The sequence below is a fragment of the Engystomops pustulosus genome, chromosome 4 (genome assembly GCF_040894005.1).
Source record: "Engystomops pustulosus chromosome 4, aEngPut4.maternal, whole genome shotgun sequence".
In the NCBI taxonomy this organism is placed as follows: Eukaryota; Metazoa; Chordata; class Amphibia; order Anura; family Leptodactylidae; genus Engystomops; species Engystomops pustulosus.
The window spans coordinates 205,304,303-205,320,369 of record NC_092414.1 but is presented as its reverse complement, the minus strand read 5'-3'; positions in this window follow the sequence as shown (position 1 = coordinate 205,320,369).

Here is a 16,067-nt window from a genome sequence, read left to right as displayed (position 1 = left end):
GGTGGGGACTGCAAACATAAGATTTACAGATTGAAGTCAGATATAAAACAGCAACAGTGCAGCTGTGTCAGTGGTTCTTGAGTAAAATTATAGATCCTTAGGGGCTCCTGATCCCTTAGAGAATTGACAGAAATGTGTGAACAATAAATCGATCACATAAATATACTACAGGCAGTGAAAATACCAAATATTTAAATATATACCTGCAATGAATACGCCCCATACATATATTTATACAGCAATAAATACATCACACAGGAAAAAAATATGGCAGCAGTGAATATGTAATGACCTGCCTTTACAAAGCTTTAAACTTTAGGTTGCCATAGAGATATAGGTTAAGTACGACTGACTAGATCCTATAATCTAAGTGGTTCTATATGAAGTTGCTGACATATTCATTCCCTTTAATGATATATTTATTCTTTGGTATTCTGCTAACCATAACTGGTAATGCAACTGTATGTTATCTGCCTGGGAAGGGAGAGTTTACTTATTAACCAATGATAAGTGTTGTTTTATATTTTGTCAATCCTGTTCTGCCCTGAGGTTTCTGATTGGTTGGATGCTTGGTATTCCCCTCAGAGTGGGAGGTGTTCCAGATTGTTCTGTTATAGTTTTGAGAGAGTACAGTTCCAATTCCAGACAGTTCCTGTCTGAGAATACTAACCATGCACAAGGCCTGCAGACAGCAGCCTCCTGCTGCTGTCTCCTAAGGATAATCCCCCTCCATCAGGCCTGCTGCAACCCTGCATTTATACAGGGTTTGTCCTAAGATTGATGTAATAGAATTGAAGTCTTGGAATAAAGACACTGTGTAAGTTTGATGTACGACATCTTGTGATCCCTGGCTGCCACTAACATCACAGGCCTCACCCCTACCATCTTCAGGTATTCCTTAGTCAGTATTGTCCTCTTCCAGATGTTCCTCAGCCAGTGTTGTATTCCCCTAGATGGCTCTTAGGCTAGATGCACACTACCGTTACCCGGCACACGGCAGCGTGCGGGGAGAGGAGGAGGAGGTGAGCGCTGCTCTCCCTGCCCATCTCCATAGGGATGTATGGCGCATGACGCCGTAATATGGGAATAGATAGGACATGTATATCGGCCATATATATTTCGGGCGTATATACGTATCCCATGTGGCAGTGTGAATGTAGCCTTTGTCCTGACCTCCAGTTGCTTTATAGTCCTTTCTGATACCCCAGCTGCTTCTTAAGGGACTTTTCCCCCATTACTCTCTACATGACGTTTCTGACATTATTGTACAGATTGTGTAGCTTCTCTAGCATCTCCTCATCAGTCCTGCCTCTAGAGTGGGTTCAGCCAGTTTTGTCCACATGTTAGCGGCTCATGAATTAGTTCTGTATGTTCCCAGTGGTTCCTGTCCCACTCCAGCAGCTCCTTGGTCAGTCCTGTCTCCCTTTGGTTCCTTCATAAGTCTTGTACCCCACAGCAGCTCCTTAGTCAAACTTGTGCCCCCTGCATACCTTCTTAGTTCGTCCTGCACCCCCAGCCCCCCTGCATTACTGCTTAGTTAGTATATACATATATATATATATATATATATATATATATATATATATACTGATAATAATCACACTACTCTGGATCCATTTAATTTGGATTCTTTAATGGGCAAAGTTTTACAGCAAAATGATCTATTTTTTTTTATTCTACATACTAAAACATTATTGTGAGCTGCTATAAGTTTTCTATAATTATTTTACATTTTTGTATATTTCACTTTCTTAGAGAAATATATCTAAATGATTTGCAGGGAAATAGTGGGAGCCTCCATATCAATGTCTCCAGCCCCCTACAGTTTGATATACTGCAAATCTCTATCTGCACTCATCAGTGTAGTCAGTAACAATGCCCTCTCTGTTGGCATACACTGGCACAGTGAGGTGAAGGTTGCCATGGTATTCCATGCCAGTCTGAATTGGATCATTGTTATATAAGAAGGCAGGAGTAGATTGGGCTGAACAGATTGATAGATGGTGTAATATTTAAAATGGTTAAAGAAAAATTGGTTTAGAAAATCAAGCATCGCAATTCTATTCCAGGACTCAAAAGTGGCCGTATAGCTACAGGATTATGGGCCAAATGTATCACTGTTCTGTGCACAAGTCTCCTTGTTGGCCCTTAATGAGGTGTATTGTTGCACCAGAATTATCACAAGCTACAACCATCTGTGATGAGATGAGTTCCTGCCTCTTATTAATCACTTTACTTTAGGTGCGATTTAGGTGCAATGTTAGATTCGGGCACTTACATGTGATCCTCCTACAAGCTCCTCTCTGCTTCTCTCCCGCACCCCAGCATGAATATAACACTCACAGCAGCACCCAGGTGTGTGACACCCTGCACCCAGTGATCTCCTCAGCAGGGACTTCTCCTGGAGGGGATCCCCCAGTGCTGGTCTCCTGCTGCCCCCCTGTAATTCTGGCCACTATCCTCCTCAGACACCAGTGTGATCATCCTGCTACACGGGACACTTCTCTGTAGTATTTGCAACTCCCACTCACCTCTCTCCTCTCCTGCTCTGAGCTGAGGCTTTTGCAGATTGTTTGTAAATAGAAGGTCATGAACTGTAAACAGAGGCTGCAGGTAGTGTCTGTAGTGTCTGGCTGAGCTCTGCTGCTGGGGATAAGCTGCTCAACACAAGAGCTCAGTGTTGCTTCTCAGTCTACCCCACCTTCAGGCTGGTTTGTTTTTGCAAAATCCCAAAATATGAGCTGCTCAACTCCTCACAAAATATATAATTAAAGACTTGGTTAGTCTCACCACATCCACGTTCTAAACAGGTGCAGTACATCCAATGAAGGGAGTGCAACACCCCTGCCAATACACTGCCCTCTCCAGGTTAGCAGCTGACAGAGGGAGTCGTGACCCCTCCAGTAAGGTGTTAGCAGCGGTGGACCCTGCCTGTACAGCAAGGGTTAAAGTTATGTGAACTATTATCCAATTGTATTCCTTTATGTCCACTGGAGTGTGATTGGGGAGAGAGCCACCACCTGACCAGGGTTTAACAAAACCCCTGGACAGGGAGAGGCTAGGTCTCTTGGGCATTAGCCTCGCTTCTGAGCACATGCTCTCACCACATGAGCAGCTCTTAGGCCCCAGCTCTCCTGGAGAGCACATCTCCCAGAACACACACGGAGAGGAAGAGAGAGTGTCTGTGCACCTCTAGCACAGACAAACAGCAAAACCCAGGACAATAGCTGCAGCTTCCACATCTGGACACAGCCTCCATCCCAGCCTGTATCTACTAGCAGGCTGGTGAATCTACTCCTGAGGATCACTCTCCATGACCACTCCAGTAATCCGGGATCTTAAACAATCCAGCATCTGTTCTGAGATCGTTTTGGCCCGTTGCCTGCAGTTGTTCTAATAAAGAACCGTGAGTTATTTTGCACCACGTTGCCTCCATCTGTTTCCTGGCTACGGCTGTCACCACCAAGAGTTCCCCATCCATTACCCAGGGACATATATTACTGACACTAAGGGGTTGCCCCAGGGAGAACCAGTACCACAGCCTCTCCCTCTATATTTCTTGCACACACCACCTGCTGGAGACCTACCAGGCTGTAGGACAGCATGCCCACTACTAGATAACATGATGACTTCAGCCATCAGGTCTCTGCATGAACAACACAAGCCTAATTTTGACCTTCATGGACAATAATGCACTAGTTCATTGAGCTCACTTCATTAGGTTATTGTGGCTGGAGACCTCAAACCTCAAGTGGATTTGGAGTGGCCTGCACTAGAAACCATCATCATCATGCTTTTACTATTAGCCACAGGCGCATTATAACTGTAGGGTGAATCATTTTATGGTTAAATTAAAACAGGTGTCACGGGTGCTTCTGTGATCCATTTCCAGGGTGATCCATACACCCTTGCCCCTCTCCGTTGCCTTGGACCCCTGCTGGTTCACTCACCTCGCCAATAGACTATCACCGTTCTTCCTAATTCCTCGGGTAATACCGTCATCTGGGTGTTAACCGACCGGTTCTCCAAGATGTCCCACTTTGTTCCTCTGCCAGGTCTGCCGTCAGCTCCAAACCTTGCCAGCATGTTCTTCCTGCACATCTTCCAGCTTCATGGACTTCCCTTGAACATTGCCTCGGACGGTGGGGTCCAGTTTGTTCCCCATTTCTGGCGATCCTTGTGGTCAACTGCAAGTAAAGCTGGACTTTTCATTTGCGTACCATCCGCAGTACAACTGTCTCCGCTTTCCGGAGATTTAAAGGGCCAGTGCGCCCATAATTGGCGCTGGTTGGCTGCCCCTTCTGTTTTAATTCCAGCCACTTCCTGTGTCCCCTGCCGGATCTTTGTGCCTCACAGCCCTAGAGAAAGCTTGTCTGATACCCTTTGCTTGTATTACGAATTCCCGTTGTGACCCCATTTCCGTTATTGAGTCTGATCTCATGCTGCCTGTCCTGACCTACCTCTACATCCCCGACTCTGATCCTGTGCTCTACCTCCTGCCAGTCCATGACCACGAGTTTGCCCTTGGATTCTGTACTTTGCCTGGGCCACCTACGCGGACAAAGTCGCGTTAATGGAATGAACTGGTGGTACCACACCGCAACGAGTCCAACCTGCTCTGCGGCGGGCTCTGGTGAAAACTGGGTACTCAGGTCACTGGTGTTGGCTTATGTCATCGTCCACGGTGGTTCAGTGGGTCTACAACTCCTGGTGCCTGACAACAGGTAATCTGATTAGAACTGATTAGAACTTTGAATAACATAGGAACAGAGTAAGAGAAGGTAAGTGGACTCTGTCAGTGTCTGTATTTGTTTAGTGAGTGCTCTGGAGGCTGTGGTCTCTCATTATTATCAGGATTGATTGATGGATCTGATCTCATATCTGACTCTTATCTGGGCTTGTATTTATTTAGGTCTGGTCTAAGGAATGTTTTCATTTATTATATATTCTCGTTAGGGATATATATTTATTTGGAAAAATAATAAATACGTCAAAACAACTCACCCCAGCCAAAGCTGGACCATTGGCCCAACAAACATGTTACACGGCAATAGTCTCAAAGTCAGAGACTTTATATAAAGACCAAAAAACAAAAGAGCTTGTAGATATAAAAAATGATTTACACTATTCAAAATAACACATACAAAGTATATACACCACTTTCAAGAGGGATTCCTGAAAGTCGGAAATATTAAAGGGAACAGGCAATGTCCCAGATGGAAGTGGGACAGACACAGAGAACCTATGGCCCCCTTTCCTGATTCTGCCTCGTAAATTGTGCCAAAAAGAAGTATAACCAAAGATGTATTGTGTCCAAAAGTAGGACTGATATATGAAGGCAGTGGACCTTAATGCTATAATAACAATACAATCAACTGGAGGTACCGTCCGGTGCTAGTAGACAAAATCAAAAGGCAGGCCACACTTACCTAAAGGCATGGTATAAAGGGCACAGGGGCAGTCAGAGGGAGGGCCAACAGGAACACCCCGACGCGCGTTTCGCACAGATGCTTCGTCAGGCACAATTTACAATCATTTTTTATATCTACAAGCTCTTTTGTTTTTTGGTCTTTGTTGGTTCTGGATTTTGGAGGGCAGTATAGACTACATATGGGGCCTTTTTGGTATTTCAGAGACTTTATATAACTCCAAAATAGAAGATAGATTCCACCACCACAAAATGTGTGGGCCAGCTATGCCCTGTTTGGCTTTATCCGCGGTAGAGCTATGAATGGTGTTTGAAGAGGGCTCACGGGCTGACCCCTCTTCATACAGAGATGGGCTTAGCTGCATATTGCAACAAGGACCCATCGCTATCACCAGCGGTCAGTGCTTGCCACCATGCGCGCCGCCATGTTTCTTCAGATCGTCGCTCCCCCGAACGTCGTTGGGTGGTGGTGATCGGTTGCCAAGACAGCCTTGGGTCTTCGTCAGCCCCGAGGCTGCATGGTTTTAGATTTGTTACAAGGAGCCAGTGGCTCATTGTAATGAATCATATGCAAAAACGCCATATACTGCAACACAGTAGTATTTCAGTATATGGTAGGAACGATCTGACCATCTAAGGTTATTGTACCCTAGAGGGTCCAAGAAAAATTGAAAAAAAGGAAAAAAAAAGTTTAAAAATGTAAAAAATTTACAAAATATTAAAAATTCAAATCACCCCCCTTTCCCTAGAACTGATATAAAACATAATAAACAATAAAAATCACAAACATATTAGGTATCGCTGCGTGCCAAAATTCCCAATCTATCAAAATATAAAAATGGTTACGGCCGACGGTGACCTCCGAGACAGGAAATGGCGCCCAAATGTCCGAAATGCAACTTTTACACCTTTTTTACATGACATAAAAAATGTAATAAAAAGTGATCAAAATGTCGCACAGACCTCAAAATGGTAGCAATGAAAACGTCGCCTCATTTCACAAAAAAAATGACACATAACACAGCTCCATAAATCATAGTATGAAAAAGTTATTAGCGTTAGAAGATGGCAACATTTTTTTTTTCTTTCATACACATTCGTTTCATTTTTTAAAAAGTATTAAAACGCAATAAAACCTGTATAAATTTGGTATCAAAGACGACGTGTTATTTGGAACGCAGAGTGAAAGTCGTAAAAACGGAGTCCACAAGAATGTGACGCACATGCATTTTTTTTCAATTTTTCCACATTTGGAATTTTTTTCCTGCTTCCCAGTACACGACATGGAAAAATAAATAACATCACAGGAAAGTAAAATTTGTTACGCACAAAATAAGCCCTCACACAGCTCTGTACAAGGAAAAATTTAAAAAATATGGATTTTTGAAGGTGGAGAGCGAGAAATGAGCGAAAATACCCTGCGTCCTTAAGGGGTTAAAAAATTGACCAGACTCGGTTTTTAGAATCTGACATGTGTTAGGATAATTGGTTTTAACTGTGGAACGCTTTAACATATCCAGTGGTTTTCAGATTGTTTTCTCGTGACACACTTCAAAATTTAAGTTTTGCGTTAAGTTTTTAAGTTCGGAAAAAAATGTTAATTTTCAGTGTTTGAAATGTTCTAACTTTCCAGGCACATAGCTTAACTATGCAAAAAAGCTTGATAGCTAACATTTCTTGAATTTCTGAAGAGGACCCGGCAGCCTCAGGGCATACTCTGGACCCCAGGGCTGCTGCAGGAAGGATCAGATCCCCAGGTAAGCTCACCGGGAGGTGGTTAAACACAGTGGTTGACACAGCCCAACACTGCCACTTACAGGACCTGATGTCCCGCAATCTTCTTCTTACGCGCCAACGTAGAAAGGCGTCGCATCAGAAGAAGTACCCTTAATGGCCACAGTAAAAACCCAATACAGCGGTCTAATTTTGGGTTCTAATTTGGTCATCTTATTATCCCAGGTTTGTATCCATTTAGGAAGTTTGATATGGGGTCTCCATTTGTATTTTAGGAGTTGTATATATTCTGGGTTCTATATTCTATGGTCTTTGGTAAGTTATATATATTTATTATGTAACACCTTAAGAAACAATAGGGACACTGTCCCTTTAAACCACTGGTCAGACCTTCACAGTTTGGATTAGAGGGAGATACATCAACTGAAAACTTCGGTATTCACCAATTAAAAGTCCATAATGTTTATTCAAAAGTCCTTCAAAATCCGCCAATGGTACCTGCCATCAGTTTATTATCAAGTCTTCATTGAGAACACATGGCCCAGTCTTTATGTGTTTTGGGGGGGAGAGTGGATATAAGGAGGAATAGTTTGTTTGGATGAAAGCTTTCTAAATTGTATGGCCAGCTTAAATCCTTCCCATGCCTTCAACATGACACAACCTTGGAAGTCCATACAACTAATTTCGAGAAAATCTGCAGACGTTAAAGCTTTTGGCAGATATATGGACAAATATGTGGCTTCTAACATGAATGCCTTTAATTTATTTCGGGTTTATTGTTTTACCAATAAATAGGACATACAGTTTGGCTTCGATCTTTAGCTGTATCTTGCAGGTTGGATGATCTCGCTTTTTCTTGGCTTTGGCTGGAGTTGGGGTCAAGGAGACATTTGTATGTTGTTGTAGAGGGATATGTTTCCTTATTTCTAGGCCCTGACTGAGCAACAGATCAAGAACTTTCCAAACCCCAAAGGTTATTCCTGTAATAACAGAGTGCTCATTATTTAATTAGCACATAAATCAAATAGAACCGAGGAGTCATTTAGGAAAAACAGTTCAAGGTTTAAAGGAAACCTGCCGAAGTAGATCTGATAGTAGATTCCTCCTGCCCTAACCTGTCATTTAATAATCCTGGAACCTAACCAAACTTGTTAAAACTTAATCTTAATAATATGTAAATGACCTGCAGTGGCTACTGGGGTGTGGAGTGACCTGGCCGAGTGCTGGGAGTTAAGGCTATGCAATGCCCCAGCAGCCTTAGTCTGAAGAAATATTTTGATGATGTCATTTCCTGTTTGGACTTTCGGCAGGTGCAGGGATGTCGTGGAGAGCTGGTTTGAATTGAGACTGACAATTTTTGCTCACATTAGTATATATATATATATATATAGTATGTAAGGATAATTATATATCCACAACAGCACTGTAGGTAACAGATGACATGACATGACATGGTGTCATCATTATCCTTCTTCAGGCTTATCATCAATATGAGATTGATGAGGATGAACACTCAGGAACCCTCCAATCTGTGGACCACGTTCTCTGGGGCACATTTACTTACCCGGTCCATTCGCGATCCAACGGTGCGTTCTCTGCGGAGGATTCAGGTTCTGACGGGATTCACTAAGGTAGTTCCTCTGACGTCCAGCAGGTGTTGCTGCTGTGCTGAAGTTCATCGGAATGCACGTCCTATCGTGGGTGCAGGTAAGCGCGTGTCAAGCAACACTTTTTAAAAAAAAAAAATGTGGCGGTTTTTCCGAATCCGTCGGGTTTTCGTACGGCCACGTCGGACAATTCAGGGAAAATCGGCAAAAATCAGAAATTTCCGGGTAACCCGTCGGAAAAACGTGTTTCGGGCCCTTAGTAAATGACCCCCACTGTGTTAATTCTGATGCAGGAGCAAGCTGGACTCAACTCATCACACGGGGTCCTGAGTGCCTTCACCTACCACGTAGTGATTGATTCAGTGTTGTCTTGGTAGGTGTCCTTTAAAGTGAAATTAACCAGTAGTTGACAAAGTACTGGCTGGAAATGTTGGATTTGAATAATATGTAGCATATGATTGATAATTAAAACAATATAAAGGCAACAATAAGACGTTCTTCTAGACCAGCAAGGTGGTAGACAACAAGTATCTCGAAGTTCGCCTCTCACCACAAACTTTGGACGGACCACCTTTAATGGAGTGCGCGGACTGGTCTGGAGCCCGACCAAACGTACAAGATACAAGAAGTCACAGGTCCAGCACAGCGTTCTTGGTGGCATAAAATGAAGTCATTATTATCCAAAGGCTAAAATCCACATCAGGAACATACAGATTAAGCGTCACAGACCGACGCGTCTCAACACTAGACCAGGTTCTAGGTTGGATGGACTGGAGAAGCTAAATCAGATGGGGCACTGGCAATAAAGCACCGAGGTGAAGGCCATAGAGTCCCGATACTGGATGAGGGCAATACTGCTGGAAGTAATACGTGAGATTGGAGAAGATGTTGAGTATAGGTATTGTGTGGGTGGGTGGGCATTGTGCGTAGAGACATTATACTCTAATGAGATGGATATATGGAGAGGAAAATTTTAAACCAATGAATAGTATTATTATTGGATAGTAAGCAACACTTGGCACATCTCTTTAAAAATATTATTTAGAAGTTAAAGAGCTTGTCCAACAATTTTTTTCCTGTATTTGAAATAATAAAATGCCTTTACATACCACTACATTTATTACCCAGGATCCATCATTTTATCTTCATGGGGGTTCCAGGTCTTCTTGACCTATTGGCCAGCATGTAAGGGTCTTGGCCGATCAATGGATAAATGCTGTAATTCCTTTTGTATTGAGCGTCATCAGTCACAGGTTGAAGAGCTCAAGTGTCCGTCAAGTATGGCGAAAAATGGAAGGCGGATAGCACTCATAGAGTAGTAATATTTTGTAAGTGGAAAATTCATAAAGCAGTGGTGATACCTGCAGACCTTCTTAGGTTGTGCATAATCAGGTCAATAGTCGGGGTGAAACCTTCTTCCTCTTGTATCGGAATACACTAGCCTCACGCTTCTGATCAGTGGAATTATAGGATAAAAATGTGGGACACGTCTAGTAGTTGTCTTATACGGAATTCATTTTATTCAGTTGTCTCTGGATACAACACATTTCGGGATTCTATTTTTACTTGTGAAAGGGACCAAAACGAGTTGTATCCAGAGACAACTGAATGACATTAATTCTGACATTTGGACAACTACTAGAGGTGTGTGCCTTCATTTCCTCCCACATTTTTATCCTATAATTCCATAGATCAAGTAGATTTAGGACCTGGACAGAGACCCACCTCCAAATCCAGTTGGAGAGGTAAGTCTGTTTTATCATTTTAAATACCTCCTGGGGAACAAAATTGGTTACAACTAATTTCTAAACCGTGGTAGGATAAATACAGTATATACCTAGTATAAGCCAAGTTCTTTAGCGCAATTTTTGTGCTGAAAATTTCCCACTCGGCGTACGCTCAGGTATATAAAAAAATAAACTGAGTACTTACCATTCTGGTTGTTCCGTTATACACTACAGGGGGCTGGTGGGCTATATACTACAGGGGGCTGGCTGGCTATATACTACAGGGTCTGACAGGCTATATACTACAGGGGGCTGTCTATATACTACAGGGGCTGACAGGCTATATACTACAGGGGGCTGTCTATACACTACAGGGGGCTGGCAGGCTATATACTACAGGGGGATGCTGGCTATATACTACAGGGGGATGCTGGCTATATACTACAGGGGGCTTGCTGGATATATACTGGGGAGGTTGTGACCAATGCATTTCCCACCCTAGGCTTATACTTGAGTCAATAGGTTTTCCCAGTATTTGGTGGTTAAATTAGGGGCCTCGGCTTATACTCTGGTCAGCTTATACTGGGGTATATACAGTAAATCTTATAAAACATCAAGTGTGTTGTGGGTGGTCATAGCACAGGCCAACTCTGGGCGGCTTCCAGTATACCAGTAATAGTCAGTTATTCCCTATTATTGGGTAAAATTCCAGTTTTACCAGAAAATAAGAATTTTTTAGAATAAGTGGACAAAACTTTTTTTATTACAATGTTTTACAAACAAGTGCATGTAAAAAGAAAAGACAAAAAGCCACTTACATATTTCGGATAAAATATTAGATGTCCTTAATAATAATGGAATAGATGACCATTTTAACATATAACTGACATTTCTGATATGTCATAGTTATGGTATAGGGGGCTGAAAAAGTTGTCAGTTTTGTACCTTATTTTTAGATTTACCTTTACATTCCCCATTGAGAGTGATCCTTTAAACTGCGAATGTGCTCTTCAAAAAGGCCCATGTCATATAAGTACGGTCCAACTTATAACACAAAAGAGCTACTCCTATGGTTGATGAACACTATGGTTCGCGCCCCCTGAACCACAATTATGGTTGTCATCGTGCTTTAACACAAGGTTGATGGAGCTAGGCGGTTTCTTTGCAGGATCTCAATCTCAATTATTCTGTGGGTGGGTAAACTTGTCTTTCCTTGGAGTCCTGTCTCCAATCCTACGAGCCTATAGATCAGTGGTGGCGAACCTATGGCACGGGTGCCAGAGGAGGCACTCCGAGCTCTTGCTGCTTGGAGCCCAAGAACACCAGACAGGACTCAAAGAATTTTCCTGCAGTTCCAAGCAACTTTGGAGGACCTCCTGCTGGCCCCATGATTCTTTGTGTACAGAGGGACTCTGGAAAGAAGCTACAATTATGCAAATTTTCCATCTTTTTTCTACTATGTTGGTGTCAGGAGGTCAGTGTGATTGAACATTGTTGGAGAACAGGGAGTAATAAGTCACTGCTTTATTTTTGGTTGGCACCTCTAAATGACGGGACTTTGGGGTTGCAGTTTGGTGCACACGGTCCCTAAAAGGTTCGCCATCACTGCTATAGATCCAAAATCTCAGCTTATCCTTCTCTATCATATCATATGTGCTTATGGATACATGAATTCTTCCACAGGTTCCCTTTAAAAGTGTAAGAGATTGCAGTTTAAGGGGTTGTCCCAAGTTCGATTGTGATGTCATCCCCTATCCACACTGGCGGTCTGGCTGCTGGTGATCGGCACTGTCATCGACAATGAATGGGACTACCAGAGAGAGGGCCCTCACTCCTATTGTTCCATATGACAATGTTATTACTCTGTATTTGTCCCCTATGATTTGTAAAGTTACGGAATATGATGGCGCTATATAAAGATTATTATTATTAAAAGGTCCACTGGTTCAAACACCATTTATACAGCACTATAAATAGAAAATGTACTCAGGTGGTAAAGATACAAAAACAATTGGACATGTAATACTAAGAGTAATAATACTTGAACTGAGAATAGCAAACTCGAAATCTGGACTTAAAATGAAAAAAAAAAATTTTTATAGACGCCAAATAACGTTACTCTCAGCTTTCAAAAATCACCAATTTACCCAAAGCCTGTCATCTGATATGTAAATAGGTATTTTGTAAACATGTCATAAACCTAGAAGACACAAAGGGTGTTTTAAGAACCCGAAATTTACATTTTCATTTTGCTGATAATCGTTGTGTTTTCCTAAATGTGAGCAAAATCTATGTTTGTAATCAATGTTAAGTTACTTCATATTATGTAAAGGGAATAGATCTATTATCTATCTATCAGATATGTATCTATGTATCTATGGTCAGTCAATGTTCTATCACATGTTCTATGTATGTCACATCATTCTATCTATTGTATCTTTGTCATATCTATTTATCTATCACATACCAACATTTTTGTGTAACTCATTCCATTGTCTATCCTATACATGGTCAGGACTGGAGAATTTTTGCAAATTTTTTTGCCCCTTTTTAGGCACAAAACAATATTAACATCTGGTGAAACCATCAGGAAGCGGGAGAAATACAAATTTTTTCCTACATGGAAAACGCCAGCGCACTGCACAAATGCACCTAAAAAAATCACTAAATTACAGCCAAAAAGATAAATCTGCCCCATGGTCTTCTGGGGAAAACCATCATATACACATTGGGGGTCATTTATCTCAGTCTGGTTGTATTTTAGTGATTTTTTGAGCTCATTGGGGCATTTACATAATGTTTTGCACCTTTTTCCAATAGTTAGTCGGGGTTTCCTGTCGCTGTGTTGCTTTTTCCTGGTTTGCTCCTAATTTGTCTTTGTATTTTTCCTGCTTCCAGATATTTTCGCCTTTTACATTGATTTGCGCCTATATGGGTGCAAATAATTGTACAATAACACGCCAGTCCTGACCATGTTTAGGACAAGCAATGGTGCGATTTGCTAAACAAAATTGCCCCTAAAAAAGGTGCAAAAAAAATTCTTTAAATCAGGTGCAAAAAATAGACTCATAAAAGGCACTAAAAGAGCTCAGAGAAGGGGAAAATAAGATAAATGACCCCCATTGTATATCTATCTTATATCTATCACATATCTACATTTTTGTGTAACTCAAACTATTGTCTTTCCTATACATGGAGAGTTTCTGCTCAATCTTTTGCCCCTTTTTTAGGCACAAAACAATGTTAACATTTTGGTGAACCATTCAGAAGCAGGAGAAATACTAAGTTTCCTGCAAACTGCTACATGGCAAACGCCAGAGCATTGCACAAATGCACCAAAAAAAATCACTAAATTACAGCCAAAAAGATAAACCATCACATATACTATATATATATATATATATACACATTATACAATATATAGAGGTTTTAGAATCATTCTATATTTGACATGTATAGAATGATTCTAAAACTAGGCCTTATTTCAAGAAACCTAGGAATTATTACAAATCTACAAAAAAAATAATTAAAAAATAAAAAATCTCTAAATGAAGTAAAGTGAATGAAATGATGGATGTATTTGTATCAGGTTAGTGGTATATTCTTCCCAAATACCTGACTGACATCATCACATCACACCCCTTCCCTATCTATACATCACATATATACTGAGATACAGGACTATTTTATCCAAATACTTTTATTTATTATTTTAAATAAAAATATTGGATATTTCTCTTAGTCTGCACAAGTCAAGCGTGGAGGACAAAAATGAGATGCTGTAAATCCCAATCCCACTAATAAGGGAGATAAGCCGTCACATACTCCGCGATAAATCCACCTCTGTACAAAGGTGGCGCGGCGCCAAAACTTATCCCGCAATGTATTGGAAAAAAAAGTTTCAATGTACAAAAAAGTTTGGGAACAAAAAATGACAGTACAGGCAGTCCCCGGGTTACATACAAGATAGGGTCTGTAGGTTTGTTCTTAAGTTCAATTTGTATGTAAGTCGGGACTGTATATTGTATAATTGTAAACCCAGCCCAAATTTTTTTGGTGTCTGTCACAATTGGATTTTAAAAATGTTGGGTTGTCATAAGAACCAGGATTAATAATAAAGCTTCATTACAGACATCATTTATAACTGTTACAGCTGATTATTGTAGCCTAAGGATAAAATACAGTAACTTACTAAAATCCAGAGGTCCGTTTGTAACTAGGGGTCGTCTGTAAGTCGGGTGTTCTTATGTAGGGGACTGCCTGTATCCTGTAGTGGGATCTCTTCTTTATACAATGTTTGGTAGTTGTATTATCATTGAGTAGGGAGGAGGACGCGATGTTTTCAATGTGTTTTTGCTATAATTTTTTTTTACTTTTTACAACATAAAGTTCTCGCTATAAGCACGAAACATATTATGTCATTGTTTAATAAGGGAATAATAGAGAGCGCACATTCCAGGGCTGTGGTGTCGGCCAGCGAGGCAGCGCATTCACACTGAACTGCAGGGGAAAAAAACTTGGAAGTAGAGAAAGAGAGAGGAGAGCGGAGCCGGGGGCCGAGCGGAGCCGGGGGGGCTGAGCGGCTGCTCCACCAAATAACCCCGCACACCCCTAACAAGTCCCAGAAAAAACTTATCACACTTAGTCCTTCTGAACGAAGCCGATCGGGAAATGTTCTGCTTTGGTCGGAACTTTATTTTTGAATTTTTTTGGCCGGGGTTCAGTTTATACGAGAACAAACTCTGCACAAGTGGGACACATTGGACACCCAGATATGTCACCCTGCCAGCGTATTCAGTGTCAGCCTGGGCTCTCTGATTTGTATGAGACCAGCTGAGGAGCTGCGGAGAGAGACACACACACAGACGAGATCACACCAAAAAAAAAAAAAAAAATTTTGGGGACGGACGCTGCATCTAGAATTTATTGTAAGTACAAAACCAGATTTAGAACGCGGAATAAAACCCCAACTAAGATATCCGGTAACTCTGTCCATGAAAAAAAAAGACGTTTTGGCCCAAAAATTTATTAAAAAAAAAAAAAAACTAAATTCTTCGGTACATACAAGACCCCAAGTACAATAGTCATGGATACGAATATAAAACTAGATAGAGGGAGTCCTGGGGTTACGTACAAGATCACTTCTGTAGGTTTGTTCTTAAGTTGAATTTGTATGTAAGTCGGAACTGTATATTTTATAATTGTAACCCCAGTTGAAATTTTTGACAATTTGATTTTAAAAATGTTGGATTGTCATTAGAACCAGGATTAACACTAAAGCTTCATTACAGACACCTGTGATAACTGTTACAGCTGATTATTGTAGTCTAAGGATAAAGTACAGTAAATTACCAATATCCAGAGGTCCGTATGTAACTAAAATATATACCATATATACTCAAGTATAAGCCTAGTTTTTCAGCACACAAAAAAATGTGCTGAAAACCCAAACTCAGCTTATACTTGAGTAAAAAAAATTATAGCTTTTACCAGGTTGTTGTGGTAAAATTAGGGGCCTCGGTTTATACTTGGGTCGGCTTATACTCGAGTATATACGAAAAGACATAGGTC